The sequence below is a fragment of the Nanorana parkeri genome, unplaced genomic scaffold (genome assembly GCF_000935625.1).
Source record: "Nanorana parkeri isolate BGI_ZX_2015 unplaced genomic scaffold, ASM93562v1 scaffold770, whole genome shotgun sequence".
Taxonomy (NCBI): domain Eukaryota; kingdom Metazoa; phylum Chordata; class Amphibia; order Anura; family Dicroglossidae; genus Nanorana; species Nanorana parkeri.
Genome location: NW_017307038.1, coordinates 290,226 through 302,514, shown reverse-complemented (window position 1 = coordinate 302,514; position 12,289 = coordinate 290,226). Strand labels below are relative to the sequence as shown.

At 46.1% G+C, this 12,289-nt stretch overlaps 1 protein-coding gene across 2 annotated transcripts in view; it reads left to right on the top strand.

The window, feature by feature from the left end:
- The first annotated feature begins 271 nt into the window (after positions 1-271).
- RAB14 (RAB14, member RAS oncogene family) overlaps positions 272-12,289 on the top strand; it is a 30,367-nt gene continuing 18,349 nt past the window's right edge. For both annotated transcript variants that reach the window (XM_018564658.1, XM_018564659.1), the window contains exons 1-2: positions 272-464; positions 10,394-10,450. The gene's annotated coding sequence lies outside the window, so the exon portion shown is untranslated. The remainder of the gene's footprint in view (positions 465-10,393; positions 10,451-12,289) is intronic.

The window sequence follows — 12,289 nt, the reverse complement described above, 5'->3', positions numbered from 1 at the left end:
CTCCGCTTCCCGTCCTCACCTTTCTACAGGCCCCGCCTACTCTGTCAAGCCAGCTCCCCACACAACCCCGCCGGCAGTCAACAGCAGTAGCGCCATGACAGCAGGCAGGCCACCACGCAGACCGACTTACGGCAACACCACCCCTAGCAACCAATAAGTGTCCCGCTATTAGTGCATTACCGCCCCGATCAAAGGATAGAAGAGCGAGGATTGGGCACTGCTCAGACTCCGCACTTTCTTTTTTCCTGCCCACGTGATCTCGTGCTCGCGCTCCAGGCCCCTCCCGTTGCGGTTGGCGCTCGTCCCCGCCGGCTGCGCCCGCCCTTCTGTGTCGCTGGGAGCGCGCAGGGAAACCCCGTGCAAGCGCCGCCGCCATCTTGGGAGACAGAGGGAGAGCGGAACCCCCGATACCCGCCGCACACACCCGGCCAGAGGAGGAAGAGAAGGGGGCACCTCTCTAGCAGGTGAGCAACGCACGACAACCCGAATTCGGGCCAGTTCATCCTGAGTTCGCCCAGAACCGGGTCCGTTTCAACATTCAGCAGCATCCGGGTCACTGCAGTCATAATCTAGATCTGACAACCCCGGTTCATGTCATTCTCCTCACCTCAAATCTGTTCCCCTTCATGAAAATTTCCCCCCATTGTGTCACCCTTCCCCCGTGACACCCTGTCATTTCTCAAGTTACACCCCGGTCAGACTCCGGGCTCCCCCGCTGTACAGCCCTGTCACCCCCAGCAGTTCCCATATTACACCCTAGATGAGGCTTCCATTTTACCCCAGTGTGATTACACCAATTTGGTACCCCCCGTGCCCAGAACCCAAATCACGCCCTGCCATTCTGTGTCACCCCATTATATCCCTTTAATCCTCCATAGTGCACTGTGTCTGGGTGCTTCTGGTAGCCCTGGACCCTAACTACCCCCATTCTGCTCCTCCAGCCTATCACCCCATAACACCTACTGGGGGGCAGTATATGTGACAGTACTCTCCTAGGTCCTGTATGGCACTCCCAGTGTCATGTGACCCCCGCCCCAGTGGTCTCCCATATACCTGCATGTCCCATATGACTGCTCCAGTGTCTCATACATGTATACTGTCCTTATATCACACTGATCAACATTCTAGTCCCCTCTATGACTGCCCCAGTGTCACATGTATACCCCCCACATATCACACTGATCACCATTCTAGGCCCCTCTGACTGCCCCAGTGTTGCATATATACCCCCTACATATCACACTGATCATTATTTTAGGGCCCTCTATGATTGCCCCAGGGTCACAAATAGAGTGCCCACACATCGCACTGATCACCATTGTAGGCCCCTCTATGACTGCCACAGTGTCACAAATATACCGCCCACACATCACACTGATCACCATTGTAGGCCCCTCTATGACTGCCACAGTGTCACATATATACCCCCACACATAACACTGATCACCATTGTAGGCCCCTATATGACTGCACCAGGGTCACTCACATCACACTGATCACCCTTCTTGGCCCCTCTGTTATTATATATATATATATACACACACACACACATTCCCACACATAAATTTTGAACCCCATTCTAGGCTCCTATATGACTCCCCCCAGTATCACATATATTGCCCCCCTGGGTCCTATATGTCCACCCTAATGTCACTTCTATAACCTCCATATATCACACTTACCCCTCGCCTAGGGTTCTATATGACCACCCTAATGGCACATATAAGCCTCACGTATCACACCACCGCCTCCTAGTCCTGCATATGGCTATCGTATTGTTACATAAATACCCCTCCCATATCACACTGAACCCCCTCCCAGGGTCCTGTGTGACTGCCTCAGTGTTACTTATTATTATTATTATTATACAGGATTTTTATTGCGCCAAAAGTTTGCACAGCGCTTTACAATATAAGGAAGACATTACAATCACAATACAGTACAAGACAAGATGGTAAGGAGGGCCCTGCCCGTAAGAGCTTACAATCTAAAAGAGATACTTATAACCCCTACACATCACACTCTCCTCCTGCATCCAAGGTCCTGTGTGGCCACCATAGTGTCACATATACAGCGCACACATATCACACCGATTTAGCCCCCCCCCATCACATATAAATCCCCCACATTTCACACTGGCCCTCTAGTGACACTTTGAAATCTGCCAGTGCCCACCAATCCTCCATCCCTTTCTTACCCCATACCACCCTGGCCTGCTCTTCAATCCTTTGTGTGCAGACATGGGGTGACACATTGCATCACCTGTCAGTGGGAGGGGTTGCAGGACGCCCAACACAACTACACCCTTCCGCTCTTCCTCTTTTGTTGTTACTCTTACGTCTGGTAGACCAGGGTTGTCACCTGTCCCCCCCCCCCATTATGTGTGTAGGGAAGGGGAGGACGGACTGTTCCAGGGAAGGGTGCATGTACCGGAAGTGCGTTCTGCCTCTTGTTTATCCTCCAGCGTTGCCGGTGGTACCGTCTCCACCTTTTATTTCTATAGACAGGGAGTGCGAGAGATCTCCCGGGGCCAGCGCTGCTTGTTAACCCTTTCCTGGGATCCTGGCTGCTGTTGCAGTCACTGAAGGGAGAACAAAGCTTATGAATGCAGCTTTCCTGATCAGAAGCTGCAACTATATGCAGGTTTGACTGGGCCATCTGGGCCAAATGTGCTTTCCATTAGATTGTTGCCTGAAGATTTAGTGGGCCAAGTAAAGCTGGCCGGCTTTGTCTTCTGACCATTGCAGCATTGTCCTCTTAATTGGGGCCTTCAACTTTTTGATTTTTCCACCTTTCATCCCTGCAGTTTTGGGGGTGTTTAGTGCTTTCTTGGTAAAGTTGGTGTTAATCTGCTTTGTTTGATTATTACAGATTGTGTGTGTTGTGTGACTGTCGATGGAAATTGCCTAGTTTACGCAAATGTTTTCTTTCTGCAAAGGATTGTGCATTGTCAGTAGTTGGTTGTGTATGACGACACTGACGCAGTCCATGTGCGGCGTAACTTGTGAGCGTCTCTGATACCTCTAAGATGGGGCATTAACGGGTACCCATATACCACATCTAGTGACGCCTTGTATTCCTGGACTGCTGTATAGCTTGTAGGGAGGGAAGGGGATCCACTGCTTGAAATAACCGGTCAGGTTTTGCACTCTGAATACTCAGTGCACTCATCACTCTCCTCCATTGTTTACCCAACATACACTGGGTGTGATTTGAGGGAATCTTGAGCTGAGAGGATATGGAGACAGTCATTGCCGACCAGCTGCCTGGCTGTCATGCTAATCTAAAGGCTTTACTACCTCTGTGACATAGACATAAAATAAGCATGCAGATCAGGAGGTCTGACTTCACTTACTGCATGCTTGTTCCTGGCCAGTTACTGAATACAAAGATCATTAGATCAACAATGACAGGCTCTGCATTCCTCTGAAGTGTCCTTCCCTTACAAGCTTCCTCTTTGTCCTATACTGGTATTGTGTGTGTGTGTGTGTGACAGTTGAGGAAGACTGACATGGCCGGACGCTATGACATGGTCCAGCTGTACAGGAATAATAAGTGCTAAGACTGTAGAAATAAATGTACGGCAATGCAAGCAGTGCTGTCATTTCAGTCTATGAACTGTCTTGAATGATAATTGCTCCCAGCTAGGTTTGTGCAATGCCAGTAGAAGGGTCACTCTTGTACCTATAATGCTAGTTTCTTTGAAGCTCTTCTGTTGTCTGTGAAAGCATGTGGTCTTCCTTAGCGCCTGCCTGATAGTAGATTATAGTGACTGCTTCCTGAATGTAATACTTTTCTGAGGTACCCATTTAAAACAAACATGTAAATTAGGATTTTTTGACTTGCTGTGTGCTTGTTCCAGGCCTGACTCAAAGTATTAAAGCGGACCTTCCACCCCTCCCCTTCAGTTGAAGCTACATCTTATACTTTAATAGTTGTTGCAAAATAAACACATTTAGTGATGAATACTTTCTAATGTTTTCTCCTTATTGAGTCATTCTAATGTGTCTCCTCCTCCAAACTGACTGTCATCAGTGGCTGACTTCTTCCTTAATTTTGCTGCCAGCCCACCAATGACATCAGTTCCAGATTAATGAGCTTTTCCCCTAGATCTTGTGAGATTTAAGAGGGAAAAGCCCATTTATCCTTTTTATCTACAAGAGTTCCCAGGGAAAGCACTGGTGATGTCGCCGTCTCAGGGGGCAGCTTTGGGGCCAGGTCTAGGTCACCAGTGCCTCAACAAATCAGGAAGTGGGATTACATTAACAGTAAGACCCTATTCATACCAGTGTGACAGCGTTTCAGCTTACGCGCTTTTTTTATGTGCGTTTTACAGGCCTTTTCTGTTCATATGCAATAGCGTTTTAAGCTGCGTTTTCAGCTCATTTTACAGTTTTACAATGAAAAGCAGTCTGAGCTGCAAAACGCACAAAAAGCGCATAAACGCACTGATCAATGTTTCCATTGAAGTCTATGGAGCAAAAGGGACCGATAAATGCCACAAAAGAAGCTCGGGGACTATTTCAAACAGCAGGCATATTTTGATGCGTGATTCAGTGCATTTGTGTGAACGGCCCCATAGGAATGCATTGGATTTTATGTTGCATGCATTTCAGCGTGGAAAAAAATGTGCAACGACTCGTCCTGGTGTGAACGGGGCCTTACAGAAGGCCTTTTTTAAAATAATGAGTGGAAGATGTTTTGATATTTGCAAGCAGAGCTACGGACAATAAAGAATTGGCTGATAGCATTTTTAGAAGGACGTCATCAATTGCAGCCCCAATGTTTGATAGGCATTTTTTTATCTGTTTCAAGGGAACAAGCTTTCTGCTGCAGGTGTGCGGTGTTTGTTAGGGGCCGACATCACAGCCAATGAGCCTTGTGTTTTTAAAGTTTTTGTGTCAAAAGGAGTTAATGTGTCCATCTGTCCGTCTGAGCGGTGTACTGCATGGCGACACCTGACCAGTCATTTAGTGTCCATCTGTCCGTGTGAGCGGTGCACTGCATGGCAACACCTGACCAGTCATTTACTGTCCATCTGTCCGTCTGAGCGGTGTACTGCATGGCGACACCTGACCAGTCATTTTGTGTCCGTCTGTCCGTGTGAGAGCGGTGCACTGCATGGCGACACCTGACCAGTCATTTTGTGTCCATCTGTCCGTGTGAACGGTGCACTGCATGGCGACACCTGACCAGTCATTTTGTATCTTGCAAAGTGCTGAATATTTGTTGTTTCCACGGCAGGGAGGCTTGATGATGATCATGCTTTTTCCGAAATGACTTGGAGTGAAAAGATTGTCGTGGTAAATGGCTGTTCTGACTGGCCTAAAGTTTTCCAGCGTGCTGAAAGATCCTGCAGTTAAGTCTCCAGATGTTGGCTGCATCAGAATGCTTGTTTGGTGCTCACACATGGCTGAATGATCTCAGATTGTATTATCAGGCATTCATTAAATTCGCTGTCATGTCATGGTTACACAGCTGTAGTCTCCAAACCCTTCTGATCTGGGACTATAATGACTCAAATTCTGAAAGATGTCTGATGATGATGTGAATGTTTGGAAAGGATTTCGCCACACAAAGGGAACACAGAAATGTCTGCCCCTTGCCAAGCAAGTGTCTTTATGGTCCACAGACTCCTCCAGTGGGGGTATTACCTGGTGACATTCTATGCATTGACCCAGCACACATTCCTCTGGTGCCATCCGCACTCTGAGGTCACCTATAGGCACCACACTCCACGCCCCCCCCTTTTTGTCAAGTTCAGTCATATGATTCTGGAGTCCATTCATATGTCATGAGGGAACTGTATTAACTGCCTCTGAAAACGCTTAATTGCCTGATTTTGGTTTCAGTACCTTTTCAAGTACAGACCCAGAACAAGTATGAAGCCACAAAGTCTGTAGAGGGCTACATTTCTTATCGCCACTTGTGCCTTGCAAGCCAGGCAACTAGTATTTTCAGATGAGGAAATGAATGGCAGCCTACAGGTGTACTTTAATGCAAATCTGCCATGTGTGAATCTAGATCAGAAGACTAGCTATTCTGCTGCTACTTAATCCATGGTTTTGAGGCCTTACATTTAAATCTGAACTCCAGACACAAACACTTTCATTTAAATATAATCGCAAAGGATATAAATCCACATTTTTGGCACCAAATGCTGTTGCAAACCCTGATGTTATCTTGTGAAAGTAGCATTGACATCGCTGCACATAACCTGTGAGAGGGGTCCACTGCACGGAGGCAAGGTTTCACACTGGATTACTGCACAGGTCTGGAAGAAATACACAACGCTCACCAAGATTCGGGTAAAAATACACATGGCTCTTGTATTTAGACAATAGTTGCTATAAACCCCCAACTGCAGAGCAGAAATCTGCATGGAGTCTGGACTTTGCAGATTATGGTTTAAAATGGCTGCTTCCATTAAGCACTGGGCTTTATCAGTTCCCCCTAATTTTATGTGGCAGATGTACCCAAAATAATGATGGTGATAACCAATAGTCTTTTCTGTTTCTGTCAGTAGAAGCAGATATTCCTGGGCTCCAACATTTTACTTGATTTGCTTCAGCCCTGTGTTCAATGTTAGTGGAAACTTTTACATTATTAATTGTGAAGCGCTGCACGCTTAGTTCTTTTCTTGGTCACGTCAGAAACTACAAAGCCTGATGGGATTTGTAGCTTCACCACAGCTGGAGGGCTGCAGTTTGGCTACCCCTGCAATAAAGCACGGCCAGGCTAATCCCAGGACTTGGGTAGCCAATGTGCCTGAACCTTGTTGAATGTTCTATATTTTTCTCTCCAGTGATAGTTTAGCTTATTTTGGAGAAATGTCAATAGGTACTACAGTGAGTGCTCATTGTGACCCCCCATAATTCTGCTTCAAGAGATACTAAGATCACTGGTTGGAAAGATGCATGTGGTTGCATTGACTTCAGCTAAGAACATTTGCTGCTTCTAGAGGTGTGCTGTCACTGACGTTTTCTCATGTAGTCTGTTGTGGGTGTTCAATGAAGGCGTCTTGTCTGCAGCATTACTCTTAGGTTGATGCTTGTATACAGAGGCCTTTACATTTCATGCCACTTTGGTGTTCTCGCATCTGATGAACTTTCATCTCGTACCTTGCCCTGTAAATTACATTTACGATGTGGTTGCTATAGGAAACACACCGCCCAGCAGCCAGCACCAGTGTTCTCATTCATATGAGCTACAGAAATTGCTTGGTTTTGCTGCGTGTCCCATGTTGGCATTTCTCCCAGTTCTTAAACTCCAATCTGATCTGTTTAGTGTCCCCAGTGGGCCCTTCTGCTGCTTTGTACACAGACCGATCCCCAGCTGTAACCAGACCTGTAGAAATACAATGTCATCACATAATGGCAGCCGGTGTCTGAATAAACTCTTTAAACCATTTCTGCCTTTCAGCCCCTCCCAACATTCCTGGGCTGGCTGATCATGTGACGAGCAGACATGTGACCAGCTGACATAACGCACAGATGTGCTTTCTGTGGTTACTGCACTGGCCTGTCACTGAATCTTGCCTGATAAAAGCAGATGCAGCATTTCCTGGGAGGAGGGGAAATCATAAGCCAACTTTACTTTCCTATTTCTACTTCATGTCTGTTATTTCTGACTTTCTATTTCACAGAATTCTGTTCACTGCACACCAAAGGTCAGTCTGAATCTGCTGTGTACTGAATACATTTTATACAGCTGGAATACTGCATAGTAATGGAGGGGAGGAAGCGTGAAACATTGGTTATATTTAGTGACTGATTGTCTTGGGTGAATGATTCCTGTTATCTCTCTGCCCCTCTCCATGGCGATTGTCCCTGCGCTGTCATCCTTTGCGCTCTTCTGGTTTGGTGCTTGGAGTTCACATTAGTACAAGTCTCTGACTCTCTGACTGTGCACATCTCAGTGCCGTCTGTTATCTTTGCCTTTTCAAATGACCAAAAAGCTTTATTGCTGTAAAATACAAAGCAATCGCCATCCAATTAAGAGAAGTATGATATCCTGCTGCCATCGTGGTGAGACTCTTCCTGTAGGTGCAGAAATGTGGCTTGAGCTCTAGTTTGTATTTCACACTAAAATGGATTTGTCTCTGTTGGTAGAATGTTGTTTGTCTGGTAAGCCTGCGTTGTGCTGCATCACTGCTACATTCTGCTGGAGTGACAGTTTTATTAGTATGTTTATGGCTGTATACATTGTACTGCAGTTGTGTCCTGTATCGGGAAAGGAAGTGACTGCACTGCAAGTCTTCACAATCTAGCCTTTATCTTGTGTGTTTGGAGTAAAGCAATCCCCTTGTTAAGCTGACACACCACATGAGTGGACAGGGGTGTGGAAATTTTGGAAAAAAACTACTTGTCCAAGGGCTAAAGCGGGGCCGAATCTACTTGTCCCCCATGACAATCTACTTGTCCTGATACAAAAAAAATTATTTTAACCAAAACCGTATTTAGCAGTGCTAAGAAGCGCTTCTCATTGGTCAGTGCCGTCAGGTGACTGCGTTTACCAACGAGTGCTTGCAATTTGCGAGCGAAATTCAGACTACATGGAACAAGTACAGGTAGTACACCCGTACTGGTGGAGGTGGAAGGACCGTTTGCTGAAAGGTAAGTATAGTGGGAGGAAGATTTGTGCGGGTAATTCCATTTTCCCAAATTACTTGGGAAAGTGAATATACCCTTTAGGGTTAGTGCAGACTTGGGGATTCCCAGGACGTGCGATCTTGTGCGGTTGCATACAGCGGTTGCATCCGCATGTATGGGGTTACAGCTGTGTGGCAATCGCTGAAAAAAAGGTAGATGTAACTATTTTCACGACATGCACCGCGCAGTGTTTTCAGTGTTTTCCGTGATCGCCCGCGGCGGTATTGCAGTAGGAAAACGCGCAATCTGCCTGCGGATGACTGGGGTGCCATTAGAAAATAATGGCACTGACAGCACGATCGGCGGTGGTGTGCGATTCCGTGACCACCCAGCCATCCGCTCGATTTTGTGCACGATGACCGGACAGTCACAGATCGCACACCACTGCCGATCGCGCTGGCAGTGCCATTATTTTCTAATGGCACCCCAGTCATGCCAGGCAGAGTGCGCGTTTTCCTGCTGCAATACCGCCCTGCCCGTGCGGTTGCACACGATTGCAGTTGAAAACACTGCACGTTTATTCGCGTGCAGATGGGGGCAGTGGGGCTGGTTTTAATTTTTTCTGTTTTTATTTACTTTGTAAAAAATGTTCATTTGTTTTATTATTTTTACTTAATCGCCTTTTTATTTTTTCATTTTTATTTAGTTACATTTTTAATTAATATTTTTTTCTTTTTAACTATTTAAAAAAACAAAAACTTTTTATTGTATTGCTATATCACACAGGGAATAATAATCCCCTGTGTGATAGCATTTGGAGGTGACAGGTACTCTTTATTGACCCTGTCACCTCCAACACAGGAGTTGTAGCACAGCACTGTTGCTAGAACTCCTGTGACAGGAACGAGCAGCGGCTGCCGGGGACAGAGGCTGGGGGAGGTGACGGAGCCTGTCACAGCTCCACGGCCCTTGCTCCATCACGACTCCACGCCCCTCGCTCCATCACGCCCTCTGCTCCATCCCCATCTCATTCAACCCTTCGTCCCTGCTCAGTCACGGCACCACGCCCCTCGCTCCGTCACGCCCTCTGCTCCGTCCCCATCTCATTCAACGCTCCGTCCCCGCTCTCGGCACTCCATGCCCCCCGCTCGTAGCGCCGCTCTCGGCGCTCAAAGAAAGCCAGCCCTGCTACTTGTCCTTAGCAGGGCTAAAACAGTGCAAAAACCACTTGCCCGGAACTACATGTCCCGGGCGTCGGGCGATACGAATTCCACACCCCTGGTGGATATAAAAGTTTTAGTGATTATACTAACTGCAAACTCTTTCTGCATGTATGGTTTGTATATATTTTAAATCCCTCATAGAATAATCAGACAAGTGTGTGTGGCTATGACACAACGACACGCATCATTTTTATATTATCTAACGTTGTTGCATGTTTATTTTGCAAATACAATATTTTAGAGTTGTCAGCCTTCATGGAGCGATATTTTGCATGAGGTTCTGTATGACGATCTGTAGTGCATCATATGTTGCCATACATCTGCGAGTAGCCAGATACAGAGACCATTGATCAGCCTTGCATGACTCACCAATGTTGGCTGTGTGTGGAAGCAACACACACATCCACTGACCTCCCTTTCACATCTGCGCCCACCTTTAGTTATTTTTCCTGCGTTAAACTAACATCTGTGTCAAAAATTGATCTGCCTGATGATAAAGACCTAGCTCAAACCCACAGACATTCTCCCATCTGGTAATCTGGATGTTATCAGTAATGTTTGTTCTCTTTCTTCCTTCAGGGATTTGTAATAGACGTCTGTGACCGCTGATCATCTTTGTTGCACATCATACAAAAGGTAATAATGCAGTTTGTCTTCATTTTCCTACCACCCGTGACTTTAGGAATCTCTAGGATTCGAGTACAGACAGGAACCTTCGCTCCAGGAATTAAGAAATACATGTTGGGGTGTTTGTAATCTACTCTCTCACAGTACTCTGTCATAGCCCATCATTGTAGTTATACCACATTAATGTGCGCAACATGCCTTACTGTTAGATCCTGATAATAGCAGTGTCACAAATAAATGTTATTACAGCACAGGCTAGAATAGTGAGTTTGTTTCACTTGGCTATCAGATTAAAAAACAAATCCTACTATGTCAGCAGTAGCACCAGCATGTAAGCAATGTTTACATTTCTACTGGCCGTCTAGTAGAAGTGAGTTCAGGTGGCTGTAAAGCTGCCCGATCTTGTCTGCATGCTCAATCATTTTAGCTGCTGTAGAGCAGTTCTTCTACCTTTTTATCACATTATGATGAAGGTAATCTTCTACATTCTCATGTTCTGCCCTTTGTGTCCACTCACTCATCCAAATCTCAGAGCTTTCAATCCTGCAGGAAGCAGAATGAGGGCGATTAGGGTCTGTTCAGTGGGATAATCGTCACCAGAGGAGGAAAAAGTCAGAAAAAATTTTGCTGACTGTAATAGAAAAGATTTTGATTCTGAGACCTGATTTTGATCTTTCTTCTAGAGGCTCCAAATAGGGCTTGTAGTCAGAATATGGGGGTTCTGGTTGAAAAAAAAAAAGACAATAAAGGTAGTCTTCTACATTCTCACGTTCTGCCCCTTGTGCCCACTTACTCATCCAGATCTCAGAGCCTTCACTCCTGTAGGAAGGTGTGTGTGTGTGTTCCATAAAGGTGCCCATACACCTTACGACCATCGTAAGACTTTTGTCTTGCGATGGTCGTATGCTTCTTGAAAGCCCGTACGATCTGCCCACCTTGGACAGGCAGATCGTACTTGCGATCATCGAAAGCACGCCCCTCTGAGGGACGGGCTTCCGATGACGGCAATGCAGAACGGGCAGTGTGCGCGTGCGCACACCGGCCCGTTCCGCAGCTTACGGGCGAGCAGGCTAGAAACCCGCCGAGAATCGTACGATTCTCGGTGGGTTTTCGAACATGTTGGCTCGACAAAAGACGTGCGACCGTACAGGAGAAACGGTCGCACGTCTTAGTTCACACTGCTCGATTCTCGTACGGTCGCGGGATTTCGCCCGATTCTCGTACGAGAATCGAGCAATGTATGGGCACCTTAAGACATTGTTGAAGAAACCTAATCAAACAACGTTTGCCTTATCACTGGAAGTACAGCTGTGTTCAGTGCAGATCAACTGTCTCTGTACTCTATATGTCTATTATAATTTAGATTGCAGGAAAGCTATACATCTGACATTTGTAATATCCACCTGCGGAGTGACTGCTGTGAATCTCACAAGCTTATCTTTATTTTTAACATGTTGGTGCATCCAGTTTCCCATGATTAGGGGTGATATTCTGCAGGGTTCAGGTTTTTTTGCTCTCACTTGAACTGAACCCCCTCCAGCGTTTATATTTGCCATTATTTTCTAATGGCACCCCAGTCATGCCAGGCAGATTGCGCGTTTTCCTGCTGCAATACCGCCCTGCCCGTGCGGTTGCACGCGATTGCAGTTGAAAACACTGCACGTTTATTCGCGTGCAGATGGGGGCAGTGGGGCTGGTTTTAATTTTTTCTGTTTTTATTTACTTTGTAAAAAATGTTCATTTGTTTTATTATTTTTACTGAATCGCCTTTTTATTTTTACATTTTTATTTAGTTACATTTTTAATTAATATTTTTTTCTTTTTAACTATTTAAAAAAACAAAAACTT